The following is a 19,481-nucleotide window of genomic DNA, read 5'->3' on the forward strand; positions in this document are numbered from 1 at the left end:
ATTGGCTATCTTTTCCCTTCCTTTGAAGGGTGGTGCCCCGAGGTAACTAACCAACTAAAGTTATGATCTAATATTAATATTTTAAATATTAATGCTTTAAATTTTATTTTGATAACCAAATTCATTGAATGCCTAATGGCACACCATTCGATGGTATGCCTTTTTAGGCATTATTGCACAGCAATGCAAAAGGAAAAGAAATAGGACATTTTTACCGAAGTAAATAGGCTGAATATACAAAAACAATAATAGAGGATGCTGAAAATTAAATAGACATGTTGAATAAAAACAAGGAAGTGTGTACAATTGAGTATTTTGTGTACCGTGGATGCGAAAAGTATGGAAGTGGAAACACAAGTCAAGACTGTACCTTGTGGTGGTTGTGTGTTGGTCCAATAGGTGGCACCAGTTCACCACTTTTCCTCCAGGTATGAGCATTGGCTCCAGTGTTGAGTTGCTCAGGTGAGTTTGATCCTCTGTAGATTAAATGTATTTATATCTTTAACCGAATATCCGGATTCTCTGTGAGGAAGGGGGAGGGGGGGGGGTGTTAACTGATCAGCTCATAATCACTAATATTGATAATCATCATCTGATACAACATTCTCCTTCTTTGAATGACCTGACGACTCACTTCCCCAGCGTCTCTCTCTCTCTCTCTGATGATTTATATTCATGCAGCCGATGGAATTTTGCAGCTCTCCAGGGAGGACAGGGACTAAATGGCAGAGAGTCCAGGTTATTAGTTTGAGTCTTTGCCTCTGACACCTCCTGCTGTGTTTGATTCTCTCTCTCCTACACAGTGACTCTGTCAATTCTATGACACACAACCCATAAATCAAACTTCAGGAGCTGTGCAGCAAAGTTTAAATCGGCTGGAGATTTTAAATTGAATGAATTATACAGTTCTGATGATGGGAAAACAAAAACCAGGCTTTCTTAAAAACCTGCTGCCATTAAAACACATTGTGTCTCCTGACTCATGCGTGAACAAGCAGAACAAAACGTCACACAACACAATTCAGTCTAGGACAACACAAACACATAAACAGCGGGGGAACAGCAGGAGCGCCACATGGTTTCATGGTGTGTCGTCTGCTGAACTCTTTCAACTAAAGCTGAAGTCGCGTTTGAAAATGCAAACAAAAGTCAAAACAGTGAGATAACGTTGAAACAAACGACATTTTAACGGCACTTCCTAAAACAAAAGTGTTCAAGTGTAAGGGCTGAGAACTGTGGCATGGAATTCATGCTTTCATTTCCATGTATTTCATGGATTGAGTGAGGATCCAGACTTTCAGGCCGTGGGGATCACAGACTGTAAATAAACATGGACGATTCCACTTCCTCCCACTGGCCAGAAATGAAGCCAAAATGTCCTCGATAAGAACGACGGCCATCTTGCCATGAAGACGCCATTTGAGATTCTGCTCAACCAATCAAGAGACAGTCTCAGCTGACAAATCAGAAACATGAACACTTAAATGTACATCACTGCGATCAGAACGACCTCAAGGGACAGAAACCATCTTTGAGAAAAAATGTATTTCACACATCCACGTGTAATTGGTGCAACTGTAATCCACAAAGATTAACATTTGATTAGATCGGGGGTGGGGAGGAAAATAGATTTCAAAGACAGGAAGCACCGACGGTTAAAGTAGAAAGAACAAAGGAGAAAAGATTGAGACATAGAGAAAACAAAAAAGAGAAAACAGGTGAAGAGACGTTCAAGACAATCAGGTGGAAGTGAGGAAGATGGAGAAGACAAACCAGAGAGACATGAAGGAGAGGAACAGGAGAGGACCAGAGTGAGAGACGGACGACAGGAAACGAAGAGAACAGAGCGAGGCGGAGAGGAGAGAGAGAGAGAGAGAGAGAGAGAGAGAGAGAGAGAGAGCGGAAGAGAGCATATTACTCGTGGCAGACTCTGTGATGGAGTTAATGGGGTTTAGCCACTTCCTATATGTCATTACTGCCTTTACTGTCCTTCTTGACAAGCGTGAAAGAGGAACGTGAAATAGCCCTGTTTTAGCAATTTTTTTTGTTTTCCTGTATTTTATTTGTTATCACATCTGAGTATATTCAGTAAAATTGCCTTTTCTCAGATGGTCTGACAGCAACATGACAACAGCCTCAATTTCCATCAGATTTCTTATTTCGTTTACAGGAAATTTAACAAGGATAGTTAAAAAAGACAGGCTGTTCAATGCTGCTTACAGCTTCAGTTGAGGAAGATTCAGGTTTTGTACAAACAGACACTACAGTCGTTTCTCATGCTCTGTTAAATTAAGAAATTCATAGTTTGTACAAACCACAAGTTACTTCTTTGTTGTAGGTTTAATCTAACACCATCGAGCTCAGCAAGCATGTAAGTGGAAAGAGGAAGGAAGGGGGTGGGTGGGGGGGGGGGGGTGTTTAACAGTTTAAATGTATCTTTCTCTTACAGAATCTGTCTTTCTTCTCAGCCTCTTCTGTGTTGTAGGTTGACGTGTCTGTGATGTGACTGAGTTTCATCTTGTGCACATTATTCATCTGTGGACGTTTTTCTTGTTTGAAGTCACAGACGAGAGCAGCAGCTACTATGAGTGTAACTGCAGCAGCCAGTGGATTTGTTGTCCTTCTTCTCACTGTGACAGGTACTGTACCTCTACATTCATGTTGTCACTCTATTTTACACTCAGACTTCTGATTCACCTGAAGTGAGTTTGAGAAAGAAAGTAAAAATATAAATGAACCATTCATTCATTTCAGATCAACACCTGTAAAGTGATGCAGAAAGAAAATATATGAAGGAATTATCATCAGTATTATGTTGTATCTTTGATTAGAAGTTTCTATCGTCTAGAGCTTAGAATATTACAGAGTCTGAAACATGTTATTCTTCTTATTATTATTATTATCATCATGACTGAGTTCCTCTCCTCTCGATGAGGACTTGTCATCAGTGTGTGGAGTCATTAGTTGAAATGCTATGGAATGCTGCTCATGGAAATGTGTTTCTTTTCTACAGAAAGTAAAAAGTAAACTAAGTGTTCTCTGGTGTGGTTATGAATCTGATTCTCTGTGTTACAGTGGTACAGTGTGAGAATGGCTGGGATGTGAGTTACACTTCTACTGAGATCTGTGCCTTCAGAGGATCAACAGTGGACATTAACTGTACCTACACATACCCATCCACAGTTAATAACCATGATACTACAGTTCAGGAAACGTTCTGGTTCATTAAAGAGAGTAATGGGATTCACGTTGATCTAAGGACTGATCCGGAGTATTCAGGTCGTGTGGAGAATCTCTGTGGAAACAACAAGTGCACTCTGAGAATCTCTAACCTGAGAGAGAGCGACTCAGCTGTGTACAAGTTCAGGTTCACAACAAACCAACCTACTGGGAGTTTAACTGGTTCAGCTGGAGTCACTGTTTCTGTCACAGGTAACATTTCCATCTGAACATTCATTCATTTATTTCCTACATCTTGTTTGGTTCACTTGAGTGTGTGTGTGCACTTTTATATGCATGTGTGTGTTGTCAGTTTGGACTAAAATGAATTCCTTATTCTCACACACTGATTTGCATGTGCAGGTGAGAGGATCAGGGATGCAGGCCTCTTATAACCTGGCAGAGTTAAGGTGTCAGAGCAGTTGTCGTCTTCCTGATCATCTGAACTACGTCTGGTACAAGAATCAACAGAAGATGAAGGAAGGAGCATCTTATTCAGGTTATTTTCAATCTGCAGACAGAGTTTCCTGTGCTGTTAAAGGACTCGAGGATTTCCGCTCTCCTTCAATGTGTGAGTTTAATCTACAGTAATTCACTAACAGCACCATCTGCTGGAGTATTTGAGATAATGCATTGTACCATTATTTTATGGTCTTTAAATACTTTTTTCTGCATGGGCAAATTGAACTCTTGGGATACTAGTGTCAGTACTGACAAACTAGTGTAGTACTAGTACTAGTATTCTGCTTGTGTAAATATAGATTGAAGACATGACTGCCCCCCAGAAGTGAAGCCAAAGCTTTGTGATCGCCCCCTGGTGGCTGCAGTATAGAACATACATCCTGTCTCCTCCATGTTAGTGGGAAGGACATGGACCAATCTAAAAAGTCAAATACATTTTTCTCAAAGATGGTCTCTGTCATTTTAGGTTCTTATCACACTCTTTTGTTCATGTTTCTCATAAGTTTGGTTTCAATTTATTATTTGATGACATGAAAAGTAGATTAAACTTCATGATTGACAGCTGAAGCTGACTCAGGATTGGTCGAGCTCATGTATGGGCGGGACCTTGATACTGTGGCTCCATCTCCGGATCACTACTGTGCAGACTGTGGTTCCAAATGTGAAAGATGGCAGCGTTGGTATCCAGGATATTTTGGCTTCATTTCTGGAGAGTGGGAGGAAGTGGAGACGTGTCGTCCATCTTTGATCGACTCTGCATAAAAGACACAGATCATTTCCTCCATATTGGCCAGTTTGCTCCATTATAAGAGCAACTTATACAAGGTCCCTCATGTTCCTCACCTCCAACAGTGTGTTTCTCCCTCACACTGAAGTCTAAAGGGAACTTCACTGTGTTTTATGTGAACTGAAAGTTTCCTCATCTTGGCATCGTCATCATCTTAAAGTGAAAACCTGCTGACTGGTGATTCACCAGAGAAAATACATGGAGTTAGTTTTATAAATGTATAAGTCTATCTTCTGATTCTCTGGTGTTCTCTGTGTTACAGTGGTGAGTCAGAATGGCTGGAGTGTGAGTTACACTTCTACTGAGATCTGTGCCGTCAGAGGATCAACAGTGGACATTAACTGTACCTACACATACCCATCCTGGTTGAATTACCTTGAAACTACAGTTCAAGAAACTTTCTGGTTCATTAAAGAGAGTAATGGGATTCACGTTGATCTAAGGACTGATCCGGAGTTTTCAGGTCGTGTGGAGAATCTCTGTGGAAACAACAAGTGCACTCTGAGAATCTCTAACCTGAGAGAGAGCGACTCAGCTGTGTACAAGTTCAGGTTCACAACAAACCAACCTACTGGGAGTTTTACTGGTTCAGCTGGAGTCACTCTGTCTGTCACAGGTAACATTTTCATTAGAGTAAGTTTGAAATGTTAGTGTGTATGTTGAAATAAAACCACATGTTTGTTCACAGACCCTCAGCTCCAGGTACATGTGAGGAGATCAACAGCCAATCCATCTTCTACCTGGACAGAGCTGACCTGTCACAGCAGGTGTCAGCTCCCTGATCATCTTTCCTACGTTTGGTACAATAACAATAAACCTGTTGGACGAAAAAAATACTTTCACCTCCGACACTTTAATGCTGAAGACAGCTATCATTGTGCTATAGAAGGACAGGAGCGTTTCCCTTCTCCTATAGTTTGTGAGTTTACTCCTCCTCATGAAGCTACAATAATGTGGATAAATTGAAATATAAACTTTTAACAAATAATAAAGAGATTGTTTTGATTGTATTCTCATCCTGTGTGTTAATATAGACTATCCTTCAGACGCTCCAAAGCCTCCCTCTGTGTCAGTGAGTCCCTCTGGTGAGATCATGGAGGGCAGCTCAGTGACTCTGACCTGCAGCAGTGATGCTAACCCAGCAGCTCACTACACCTGGTACAAGGAGAACCGAACTCTGCTTCAAGGACCAGAGGGTGTTTTTCGTCTCTCCTCCATCAGCTCTGGGGACAGCGGGGTCTACTCCTGCAAGTCTGAGAATCAGTACGGACGGATCAACTCCACGTCTCTACACTTAGACGTCCAGTGTGAGTAGAAAACATCCACATGTCCATGAAACCCAGCACTGTCTCACAGCCTTACAGAAGGTTCCTGGGTCCGCCCCCTTATCTGGATTCAAACCAAACTTTACTGAGTTCTTCTCTGACTCGTTCCTCATCCTACCTCCAAGTTTCATGCTAATCGACTCAGTAGTTTTTGTGTAATCTTGCTTAAAATCAACAAACAACAAACGAACAGACTGTGGTGAAAACCTCTGTTGTTGCATAGCTACACTACAGCTTCACTCATAGTGACGACATTCCTAACCCATATGATCATAGATTATTTTTCAATGTATTTAAGCTTCAGGTCATCTCTATAGTCCTATCAGAGGCAGGAGTACAGCAGAAGGCAGTTTTAAGGATTTGTAACTTCTTTGTGACATTACTTATAAGTCATCTATCATTATATGATGGGGAATAATTTTCTGATCAGTATATTACTTAGTCTCTCTGCTATTTGTGGAAATATCTTGGAATATGTGTCTTTTGGATCAAATCTTTGCTCATCTTGACCTCTGACCTTTGACCGATCGGCTGAAACGTTAATATTCACATAATATTCAGTAAGTTTGGTTCATGTGTTGAGTTATTTTGTACATTCATACAAAGAGGCTGAAAACAAAACCCTCAGTTCCTGCTTCTGTCTGTGCTGGCGCCCCGGGTTAATAATGATCATCTATATTTAAGAAGCACTTAAAACCAGAGAATGAAAAGTTCTTCACTTTGGTTAATGAATATTTCTGAGTTGATTTCATGATCTTGCATGTTTTACACCAGACGCTCCAAAGCCTCCCTCTGTGTCAGTGAGTCCCTCTGGTGAGATCATGGAGGGCAGCTCAGTGACTCTGACCTGCAGCAGTGATGCTAACCCAGCAGCTAACTACACCTGGTACAAGGAGGACGAGGACTCACCAACAGCATCAGGACAAAACTTCACCATCACTGATATCATAGCTGAACATGGTGGAAAGTATCAGTGTGAGGCCCAGAACACACACGGACGTAGTAAGGCCACCTTACATCTGAATGTTGGAGCAGGTGATTTTAACACTCTGACTTTTACAGCCTACACCCCCCCCCCCATCCCCCTCCTTTTAATTGCACCAGAACCACCTAAAACCATCAATACTCAGGAGTTCCAGATGTGTCCCAGCTGTATATCAAGACCATCATATTGCACATGAACAATACTGACTGACCAACACCATCACCTGGCAAACTGAGTCATCAGTCTAACCACACTGCTAATGTCTCCTGTCTGTTGTCTAGGGAAGTCAGTGATAATCATGAATATCATCAGGTACACTCTGGTGGTCGTGCTGGTTCCAGTGCTGGTCTGGACTCTGTGGACGAGGTAAAGAAACACAAATCCATCAGTTCACCCTCTGCTCCTTTACTGTCTTCTTCACATGTCTTCAAACACTAGTTTCAGTGTTATGAAGTTCATTTTGTCAAATGTTGTGTTTGTTGTTGTTTTCGATCCAGGATGAAGAAAACTCTGAACTTGAAATCACAAGTGAATGAAGCTGTGGAGATGATAGAGGTGAGAGACAGTGAGGCCAAAAGAATGACTCCATATCACTGTTTTCATCTCACCATGTTAGAGAAAGAGAGAAAACATTTCTTGGATCAGCTACTTTGTCTGAATCTGCCCCAAAATGTAAATGGTTCTTTCCATTGACCGTATATTAAAATGGACGTAGACTCTGGGTCTAGAAAGTGAAGTGAAATATCCATTTAGAGTCAAATAGACCATAAAGCACTGCAGGCATTGGGTCATGGATACCGTGTGATTGACAGGTAGTACTGGGTGCAGGTCACAGGTTTAGGTGGGCAGGCAGTGTCCTTGGGCCCTGAGTCAGGCTCCACCCCCTCTCCTCCAACTATGGTTACTTCTGGTTTAAAAAAAAACAAGATGGCGCTGAACAACCTGTCAAAATTGGAGGATTCAAAATGGCAGCTCACAAACCAATGTGTGACATCTTCTTTCTTGGTCCATGTCCCGTCCTTCCACCAAGTTTTGTGGAACTCAGTTTATCAGTTTTTGTGTAATCCTGCTGATGAACAAACAAACAAATTGACAGGGGGCGCAACTACGTTCAAACTGTTTTGAATGAACTGTGATTATTTGCAGGTGTCATGAATAAAGTCCAGTGAGGATTAATATTTTCTCATCTCTCCCCCATCAGTCACACAACTGTCCTGAGTATGAGAACGTTGCTGCTGCAGCAGAGACAGAAGACACAGAGGAGCAGGAAGACCTGGTGTGAAGCATCAGGTCAGAGCCACTGGGACAAACACAACCAAGATGGACGACTTCAGAGTACATCTGTACAAGCGAGTTTTACAGAAACCATAATGTGTAGTTATTAAATACAGGAAATCTGTCCAAGCAGCAAAATATCTGAGTGCAAGCGCAGAGTTTGAGCACAAGCAGAGCAAATCTAAGCACCAGCAGGAGCTGTGTGAGTGAAAGCTTAGAGTGTTGAGTGAAAACACCACGAAATCTGAACGTGCAAGTCCAGCTCTCAAACTAAAAGACCACACTTTTAAATAAAGAGAAAACACCCGTACATTTCCTTTCTACTCATGGTTTCCTGTTTTCTTTTCTCCTCAGGTGCACTGTGATTGGTTGATGAAAGTATGTAGGAGGAAACAGGAAGTATCAATCTTTCCATATCCGGGCGCAGCAGCAGCAGTTTGTACAGCATGACCTTTAGAACAAGAGTATTGTTGTGTTGTTTCTTTTCTTTTTCTTTTCTGATGGGTCCAGTCGTCCAGTTTTCGCAGCTTTATTTCTGTGAGCTTTAGTTCTGATGTTGGTTTAGGTTGAAGGAAGATTCTCAGATCCTACGACCCTTTGTGGGTTGGTGTGTTGGGTTTTCCTTCTTTTGTCCATTTTGCTGGCCTGTTGTTGAAGTTGTTGTCTTTTCTGCAATAAATATATATTTTTTACGTCTTATACATGATATTAATGTGGTTATTAAATTGATGAATTATTATGTATCGTGATTTGTATGATTCTTCTTAAATAAAAGGTTTTTGGTCTTTTGTTTTCACTCTTTATCTATTTGTCTTTGTTTTGGAGCAGAATTACACTAGAAAAATTAAAACAGATTTTACCTCAAAATTTGATAAAGGGGCGGAGCTTGGAGCATGTTTTTTGTCATTTTCTTTATAATTGTGAGACTGAAATCGATCAGGATCATTTAGAGGACTGTTTTCTTTGAGTGATTGAACTCTGGTGCAGCTTGATTGAATTGAGGGAGATTGAATTGATGGAGGCTGGAATGTGCACACATAGACACCAAAGGGGGCTTGAGCCACTGCCCTTTTCCTTCCTCGAGAGAAAGTGCCCTTTATTAAATAAAGTAACATTATATTCCTGTTAACTCACAGCTTCCCTGTCAAACAAATATATTGAAATATAATAAATAATCTAAATATCAGGTGGGGAGATTAGACTCGTCTCTGAACCCTCCCTCCCTCCACGTCTCCTGCACAGAGCTGAGCACTGGAGCTGTGGACATTTCTCTGTTCTTAGAAGCATCGCGACTCAGACTCTGAATAATTCTAACAGCGCTGCTCCAGGACAGACACTCGTTAAAGATCCGGTCTGTGTCAGAGTCTCTGTCGGAGTCTGCTTCCTCCTCACTCCTCCTCTGACCTGCGCTCACTTTACACTTTAACATCTAACACCAGCATGCACCTGGTTCATCCTGGAACATAAATATGAATTAAAGTTCATAAAGTTCAGTTCTAAATGTGATGATTAGAAAACATCAGAGGAACAAAGTCACTTGCTGAACCTTGTTCACTTGTTGTGGGGCCAGGTAGGGCCACCTTGATACAGTAAAGCCAATAATCACAGTTTGTCCTTTTAAGCTTTAGGTGCAGGACACAAGTCTGAACTGACCCCTAACCCTAACCCAGTCATAGAATGACTGTTGTAATTGAAAACCTTATTTTGTAAGTTAAAGCACAACTGTAAGAACAGTAACTGTCTATAATACTTTTTAAAGCACTTTCTAAAATAAAAACTGATTTCATATTTGTCTGACTGATTTTATTAACTGATGAATAAGCAGCCAGGGGACATTGTGGATGTGGAACACTTTGAGTTTTAAATTTACATAATTCTGTAGCAAAATACTTAAATCAGGAAACACTGGTGGTGACAGGAAAGGTTTGCAGAGCGGCTCCGGGGGAACACAAGGTCTTGTCCGGCTTAAAGGGCCATGATGTCCGATATTATAAGAAGCTAATGTTACAATAAGTTTCAGTTCAAGGACTGAGCCTCGGAGCTGTTTATGCTGAGAGGAGCCGTGCGAGGACGGGGACAGGGACAGACTGGTGGGACAAGTGAGGTGGATAAATCCTCCGTGAGATGAGTGAGGAGGAGGAGGAGGAGGAGGAGGAGGAGGAGGAGAAGGAGGACGGCCAGGGCCAGAGGTAGATCACTGTCATACATCCCCTCCCCTCTCCTTTATTTCAGCCAAGCCTGAACACAAATCAAACAGATCATTGATTCAAGATGGTGTGTGTCTGTTGTGTATGTGTGAATTCATGTCGGATTAAACAACAGACTTTGAGTGAGGAGAAGAAGAGAAAATAACTCCTCCATCTTCTATGGAGTAGTATAAAGACTCAACAATTAAAAAAAACAGCAAAGTCTGAGTTGTGTTGCTAAATTATCTCACTCATTTAACTTTGCCAGTTCAGTGATTTATTTCTTGCTTTAACATTTTTGTCGAATCTTTCTTCTTTAGAGAAAGATTCGTCTTTAGCGCTTTCACAAAAATAAAACCATCAAAGGCCAGTAGCTGCTTCACTGTAAAAGGTTTTAAAGACACTAAAATGAAGGTAGAAATATGTATTCCTTTCTTTTCCCTGTGAGATTGAATTCAAAGGTTGAATGGATACAAAAATTGATAAGATGCAACAACCCCAAAACAGTCTCATTAAATCAACACACTCGATAATATCATAAATGCACCAGATTTCTTACTTCAAGCTCCGTGAATCATGAATCAACACTGTTGAAAACAAAAAACAACAGAAACAGAACAAAATGATTAATAAGAATTTAGTTTATCTCTCTCTCCAGCAATATCTCTGAAAATGTGTTTCTGGATAATATATTTGAACAATCGCGTCCAAAAGTGAATCATCTGGAGATTCCCTCTCAGGTAACATGCCCAGCAAGTTTGGTGAAAATCCATCGATGCATTGTTGAGTTATTTTGTTCACACAAACACACACACACAACATCCTGTTTCCAGCTCATGTCAGCGAGCAGGATGATGAAGGTATCACAGATTTAACTGCAGCTCCTCTCACAACAACACAGACTGATTACACCTGAAATAGATCCTTGTATCTACTCTCTCCTTTTAATTACACGTTCTCCTCTTTGAAAACCCAGTGGTCTGTGTTTCCTTGATGATTCCTCACTGGTTGAGTGTTGAAATAATGCACGGCCTCTGTTCACGGAGCAGTTTGCGAACCTGTTTCGTGGTCGTGCACCCGAAGGTGACGCTGGAGATGGATCCCAGGGAACCAATCCTCCAGTATCCAGGCCAGAGGAAGAAATTCCTGACAGTGTTATTATATGGAAATGATTAATGACGGACACACGAATGGCGGATGTATGATCCATGATGGATGCTGCAATCTCCAGCGGCGCACATCAAAGTCACGGGTGAGTCGTGTCAGGCAGCCGCTGGATGAGGAGCTGAGAGGCTGAAGAGATGAAGTCGTCAGGTGCTGTGAAGTCTGTTCCACCTGCGGCAGGGACGGTTCCTTTCTGAAGCCGAGGAGTCGTCCTCACAGGAAACCACCTGTCAGTGTCAGATCCACACAGCCCGAGGGCTCCGTGTCAGCTGCCGTGTCACTGGGGCCATGAGCTGTAACTGTAATTACAATATGAAGCTATCAAATCCGTGCTGTGTGAGGAGAGCTGGGAAGGGAGAATATGAAAGTGAGGGGGATTTTTTTAACTGTGTGGTTCTAGGAGGTGGAGGAGCTGGAGAGACAGTCCACCTCTGAAATATCTCAACTGTAGCCACCAAACCTTGTGGTGACTTAATTCCTGGTCTCAAGTGGATAACTCCGACAAAACCTGAAGTAGTGATGGCTCTGTGGAGGTACTGGGAAAACCAGCAGTGCACTGGATGGGCTGGTATGTGTGATATTGACAGTGGAGACAGAGTTCTGGGGCCTCGAGGTTTGTTGGTTTTTCATCCTTGCATCTACCAAAAACTCAAACCTGAGTGATATGAATGTATTAATAAAAGCAATAAATAGTCAAATTACTCCTTAGATGTTGTTATGTAATTGGAGTTTTGGAATTCCTTCTTCAATATTGTATGGATCAGTGTAAACATCTAAAATGAACAATTCATATTAAATAGTTTGTTCTGTAAAGCTTTTAATTTTCATCGGGCAACAAATAAATTGAATGAATTCCTCAAAAAACTTTATGTATTTGAACCAAACTCTGTTGTTTACCCGAGATTCTTTAATAAAGGGCATCGTGATGTTAGAAGCTGATTATTGACATTGATTTCTCTCAATTTATTACATCAAATATGCAACGTATTTAACATCAAGAGGAAGCAGACGGGGGAGAGAGCCTTGAATCCACGGCTGCTGGGTATTGATCTAACTGCGGACATGTTCAAGAACCTTCAATGTTTTATGTTTAGATATATTTGGAGGGTTTGGATCATATTTAATGATTTTAAAAGGAACCGGTGACCTGCACAGATCCAGCTGCGGCTCTTCATCTGCTCAGAGCTTCTTTCTGCTGCTATCAGGTGACAAACTATATGTCCGTGACCATTGACCTGTTTCAAATCAACTGGTCCTCCTGTGAATGTTAAACCACTGTGTCCAGTTTCATTAGGGGCCGAGCAGCAGCCCAAAGAAAACCCGTTAACCCGTAATTTCTTCTGTTCGTGCCTCAGCAGAATCTTCGGATTCAGCATCAATTATCGTTTCCCCCTCGTGTCTCAGTCCAGAAGAGCCTGACTAAATGCTTCCCTGGATAAAGAGATGCATCCAATTTTCCTTCTCTTAAATCTTCTCCTCCGCTCCACTGCTCCTCGTTTTGCTGAAATTGCTTTTTCTCTCCTTGTCCTGGTTTGTTCCTTTATGGCCCCGACGCCATCGAGCTGCCTTCGGCTAATATTTGCTGAATGTGACTTAAATGCCAAATGCCACTGTCAGGTTTGTGTTTTCTCCTATTTCTGTTTTGTGCTTTAGGGATAAAGTCAGAATCCAGTTAGATTAATGTGAGTTTAGATGGTTACGGTTATAATAATGACGATAGTAACTCTGTTTTTATAGGAACTTTCAATCCACGCGGATGAATAAAAGCAAAACATCAACAAGCAAAATAATATAATAGTTTAAAAAAAAAGGCGATACATAAAAAAAAATGAATGACAAAAGAACAGGATCAAAGAAACATAACAATAGATATAAAGTTTAGATTTATTGGTCATTTTTTACAAGCGAGGTACAAATAAGCTCCCAACACGTTTTTGCATTTGACATAAAAGTGTGTGTATAAGCATGAACATGACTTGTAGGCTAGTGTGTGTGTGTGTGTGTGTGTGTGTATGTGTGTGTGTGTGTCTGCACTAAGACTCAGTAATTGGCAGTGACATTAAATGAGCGTTTCAACTTTTCTGTTTTATTTCATTGCAGGCATAAAGTGTGTGTGTGTGTGTGTGTGTGTGTGTGTGTGTGTGTGTGTGTGTGTGTGTGTGTCTGAGTGTGTGTATTCTGCTCTAACGGCAGTTTGACATTCGGGCATGGGAAATGAAGAGCAAACTGTGCTCCGCTTGTGTAGCATCTGTTTCCTGCATCTACTGGCAGAACGTCTGAGTGTGTGTGTGTTTGTGTGTGTGTGTGTGTATGTGTGAGATGCGTGTCTTTATTTATCTGCCAGCAAAATACACATGATCTTAATTCTGCTCAGGGTCTCGGCTCGTTATGGCCCATTGATTCTATTTATAGGCACAATTCACCATCAGAGATCGACAAAGCGTTTCCATTTCCTCCCACCGTCCACAAATCAAGGGGGTGGAGCCACAGTGTCAGCGATACATGCGCCCGGCCAATTGCGAATCGGTCTCAGCCGCCAATCATACGGTGCTCGTTCCATCTGTTTCTAAAGCATTAAACAAATAATTAGAGAAAACTTACTGAAGCCTAACGTACGATGGTGAAGGAGGAGAAGAGGTTTATGACCTGTGCTACAGCCAGCCACCAGGGGGGGATAGAGATGCTTTTGCAGCTCATTTGACCTGATCTCCTCAGAGCCAATCACGCTCTCAAGCTTGTCACACCTCTACGCTGATATTTCAATCTACATAAGAATTTTGTTGTATATATTTATGTTACGTGTTTAATTAATTAAATACAAGAATACTATTTTGGATAATATGTTAACATTGATTCTTTATTTTCAAAATAACTCCTATAACTCTCTGTAGGTTTCCCATCATACTCCCCCCCCCCCCCCCCCCCCCCCGTCTCAGCTTTCCCCATTGATGACGATAAGGATTCACCACTGAGGCAGATTCATCATGCGTCTATTTTTAATCCGAGCTCACTTGTGTGAATGAGGCGGAGAGAGACTGTATATCCTGCTTCTTTTAATAGAACACAATGAATTCAGCTTTTTACTGTAGAGGGCAGAAACGATCGGGCTCATAAGAATCTTATTTACAGAGTATTTCTATTTTCTCCACTCTGCGTGGGGCTGGACCGGGTGCAGGCATGTGTGTAATTCCATATGTTTCTGCAACATTACTCTAATGTCAAATTAATAGCAAGAGACAACCACATCAAGGCCAGAGAATGAAGAAAGAAATAAGAAAGGGTGGAAAAGAGAAAGCTGAGGTTGTGTCTGGAGGGGGTTTCATAGCTGCTTTCAGACATTCAGGCTCAAAGGTCCAGATATATTCCTGAAGGTTATCGTAGGTGAAGTATGTGAGGACCAGATTTCTTCCTGTCCAGAAAATGAGAATACAGCTGTAAAACATTGAGCCAGTGGACGCGTTGATGATGCTTCTAACTCGTGATGGACGCCAAACCCCGAAAAACAAATATCTCAGGGTGAAAAAGAAGAAGGGTACACGTTAGAAGATGCAGACGAAGCCGTCAACTAGCAGTTTCTGGCAATGAGGTCCAATCTTCATATGTGAAAGAGAAACTCTGGATCTGTTCCGGACCTGAACTTTTCCTGGAGTTCACGTCTGAAAACAGCTTGAGAACAGAACAATGGGGAAGTGAGGGACCCAGAGACAGATTAAAGAACCTCACAAAAAGACTCGTGATTAGTTTGACTCACTAACACGACTCAGTCATGTAACAAAAAACCTTGTCTTCACCTTCATTCACATAAACTGACACCAACGCACCACACAACTCCCTTTGAAGTGTGCTAAGATGGCAGCTGTGTTAGCGGCAGCTGTGAAAGTCGAGGGCGGCCTGTCGACCGGAGCCAGAAGCACGAGGCACGAGGCACCGAGGATAAAACGTTGGTCAAACGGTAAAATATTAACAGTTATTGAAAATTAAACCGGCTCACACCTGCCGACAGGGCATCGGCACGGATTAGCAAATTTCCCACTGCGAGGTCGGGCATTCCTTAAGAGGTTTATCGGAGTTATGTAACCGTGGATGGAAAATGATTGCCCATCAACATGACAGCGGGAGATAGTGAGAGCCTCTGCATATATTTGCACTCGGAGGCTCTGGTCTGTGTGCGTTTGGAAATGAAGAGGGTGGAGTGTGGGCTGAAGCTTAAACATGATATGTGGCAAACTGCATATAAGGAGGGGGGGGGGGGTGCTTTTTATATATGTGTGAAATATACTTAACATATGTGTGCGTGTGTGTGTGTCAGGATAGAGTGTCCAGTGAGCGTGGGTGTGTTTGTGTTTCTTCATTTTTATATTCATGAGGGGAATGTTTCACTGGAAGGAAACGATCAGGAGGAAAATCCAAATGAGTGAAGATCCTCTTCTTCTTCAGAGCATTCGGACAGTGAGCTGATTGTTCTATCATCTGAACAACAATATTCTTTATTTATTATAGCTTTTGGATTACCCAATTATTATCAATTATCACAAGCCACACCATTCACTCCCAAAGCCTTTCAAGATAATCCCATTCTCTCAGGTTTTATACGTACATGTATATTTTATATCTTTTGTTGTCAAATAAAATTTCTGAAATCTCACATACTGTTTGGACCCTAAGGAAATAACTGAGGTGAAAGATCATCCACATCAAGGTTCCTTCCAATCATTGAGTTTCTTATCAATGTGAAAAGTTGCTGCTCTACAAGCTGTCAGTGTTTCTTCACGGTTCCTCACTTCATTTTCTTAATAACTTTTATTCATCAATTTCTCATAGAGACCAGAAGACAAGTGGCTGCAAACATGAAGATAAAGAAGGAAACAGAGGACAGCTATGAGTCATAGATCCACCATGTATTCCACACATCTCTATGAGGCAAGTTCATTATGAAATGATAGTGAAGGAATAGAAGGACATCTGATTGGCTGTCGGATGTAATGAGTTCAGCCTCGTTACGATCTTACTTCTATCTGAACATCTTCCGAAACTCTATGTCTGTCAAAACTTATGAGCACCAGAATCTGACAGGTTCTCGTATTTAATTCTTACACCTAGAGGAGTGAGATGTGGTCGGAGTTCAGCCGCTATAATAAGCACAAAAACACAACTACACAGACCGGAAAGATCAACATCAGGGAATACATTCACACGCACACACCCTGAGGCCTGATGGTCCCTTGATAACACACACACACACACACTAAAAAGTAAGATCTCAAAGACACACAATGTACACGTGGTAATAACATGTACACGACCTTGGAGCCCGAGTCAATACTCTGATATCACACAGAAGTAGATGTTGGGAGGCAGTAAGGTCACGGTTCACTGATCTGATTGGTTCAGGCTCAGAGGCCGTCCACTCTCATCCAATAACACCATGTTCACTGGTCTGAGCAGAAATTACCACTGATTGAGCGCGGACCTCTCTCTCTCTTTCTCTCTCTCCGTCTCCCCCTCTTTTCTCTGTCTTTCACCGTGTTAATGCCGCCCTCAGTATTCACCAGCTCGGTTTCAGCCCCTCAGAAAAATCGATGCTCATTCGGTCGGGCTCTGGGCTATCGGATCATATTTAGGTTAATAGATTCAAATGGTTGTTCGGCTTTGCAAAGTGAAACTGAACACAGACGGAAAAACGCAGCAGAGGAGGAAATTAAATGATTATTCTCTCTCAGACTGAGAGACAGACGACCCGCTCATCAATGAGCGGGTCGTCTTGTACCCGTGGAGAACGGAAGTTGAAAACAAGGCGAAATACTGTCACAGAAGAAAGTGAAGGTTCCTTGAGACTTTAGAGAATCTTCACTCAGGACGTGGGTTTGGTGCAAAGTAAAGGAAAAAGTATCAAAACAAGAAAATAGATGGATTTCTGGAGCGAGACGAGAAGAACATCAGAAAACAACGGAATTGCATACGTGCAATAATAAGACAAAGGTGGAGCCAAGCAAAACGTGGAAGGTAAACAACAGGGTGGTTTAAAATCAGAAGCGAGAGATGAAATAATAAAACAGGAAGTAACTAAATTGAAGGAAATAGAAAAATGATTTAGTATTTGAGACAGAGGCTGAAAAGAGGAGCTACAGCAGTGCACAGTTTGAGGAAAGCTATGTTTTCTGAACATTTGATCATGAAAACCTTTTCAAGTGATAACACTAATTAAGATTTCAGTTAAAACCTGAACATGAGCTGAATATGTCTCCTTTAAAATGTCGCTACATGCTTATGGCAAAATAAAATAATCAAGTGCTCACAGAGCTTCATCTCTCCGGCTAGAAAAATCCATTAGTTATTACAGAGAGCTGGATACACTTCCCACCCCCGCCCTCCTCTCTTGACTGCAGTGTTGGGTGAAGGACTTCCGGTCGGTGCCTCTGTTGTGGGTCCAAAGCTCTGGGTTGTTTCCCTGCGTCTCTCTTCCCCTCTGCAGAGCCTCCCTCTGTTCACTCCTCTCAACCGCCACCGGCAGATGTTTGCTGCTAATTAACAAGCTGAGGTGGCAGATGTGCAGGTCGAGGGCTTGATGGTTCTCACGTCTGCCAGCTCATTGGGAACAAGACCAACACAAAAAAAGGCAGAGGGCTGTAGTGATGTGTGTGCTGGGCCTGAAGGGGGGGGGGGGTGGTAAATGCATCCGTGGGCTAAGGAGAGACTGGATAGGTCAGGTCCAAACACCGCGGCCAATTAGCAGCTCCACAGGAGAGGAACCCATTCGTTGCCCTCTCTGAATTCAATCTGTGACGTGTCGGCCAATTTGCACCAAAACAACAGAAAGGAGTAGATCAGTGAGACGGTGAAGAGAAACAAGAGTGAGGCTGATGAGCTGAAACTCGCTTTTCAAAAGGAATCAAAAGGGGGGAGGGGGAGTCCAGGTCGGAATGAAACCTAACGAGAACCCTTCACATGTTCTCCAACCCCCCCCCACTTATGAAAATGTGGCTGTCTACATCCTACATGCAGACAAAACAGCAAACTAATGATGTCATTTAAAATGAACTGCAGCAGCGCAACATTTGCTATTTTAGCAAGCTTGCAATTACACCCCTTAGCCAGCAGGTGGTGCCGCCTCAGGAACCCCTTACTCGCAGTGTCCTTTGAAGTTAGCTTTGAAGTTAGGCTTTAACATCAATGCTAGGTAGGTAGCCGGTTCCCCAGTGATGCTATAACGCTGATGTGTGGTCTTTTGTTGACAGGCCCGTTGTTCTTTGTACACTGAGCTCCAGGGAAGGGATTTAACAAACTGCTCGGAGCATTACAGCTGCCTTCTTGGTTCTTTCCCTTCTTTGATTCATGTCGTTTCTTTTATTTAACCACAGCAAATTCTCTGCTGAATAGTGAGGCTTTAATTCATTCATCCTTCCCTGGTCATGTGTGAGCTTCTTTGTTTCGTATAACGTTCACTGCAGGTTGCTGTGTCACAGTGAAATATCTGAAGCTTCTTCCTGTCCCTGCAAGTCCAAGGACACACACACACAGACACACACACATCACCGCACAAAGACGGGATGTCGTCTTTGAAAGGTAAAGATGTCAAGATGTTATCTCGGAGTCATTATCTCGCAAATACGACGAGATGCTGAACAGAAGATAAACCTATGACCCTCTTTGTCATGTAGCTCCACTGGGCTCAACTCCCAGGACGGATGCTTTTGTCCGTCCCATTACGATGCATCTAGCTCACTGCGACATATTGACCAGCCAGCCTCCTCCTCCTCCTCCTCCTCCTCCTCCTCCTCCTCCTCCTCCTCCTCCTCCTTTTCCTCCGTCGAGTCATTTAGCCTGGGAATTACAGTTTAGCTGGAATTACAAATGATGTGATAGGATTTACACAGCGATGCCCTCAACTCTCAATCACAATGATATGCACACACACATGCACACACGCACACACACATACACGCACACACACACTCCACCTCAGTGCTCCAACTCGAGGGCCTTCAGAGTCACTGCAGTAATAACATGCTTCATTTTCAATCTGCCTCCACCCACTTCTGCCTGCTCGATGGGGCTGAAAGGAGCCAACACACACACTC

The sequence above is a fragment of the Pleuronectes platessa genome, chromosome 3 (assembly GCF_947347685.1).
Source record: "Pleuronectes platessa chromosome 3, fPlePla1.1, whole genome shotgun sequence".
Classification (NCBI taxonomy): Eukaryota; Metazoa; Chordata; class Actinopteri; order Pleuronectiformes; family Pleuronectidae; genus Pleuronectes; species Pleuronectes platessa.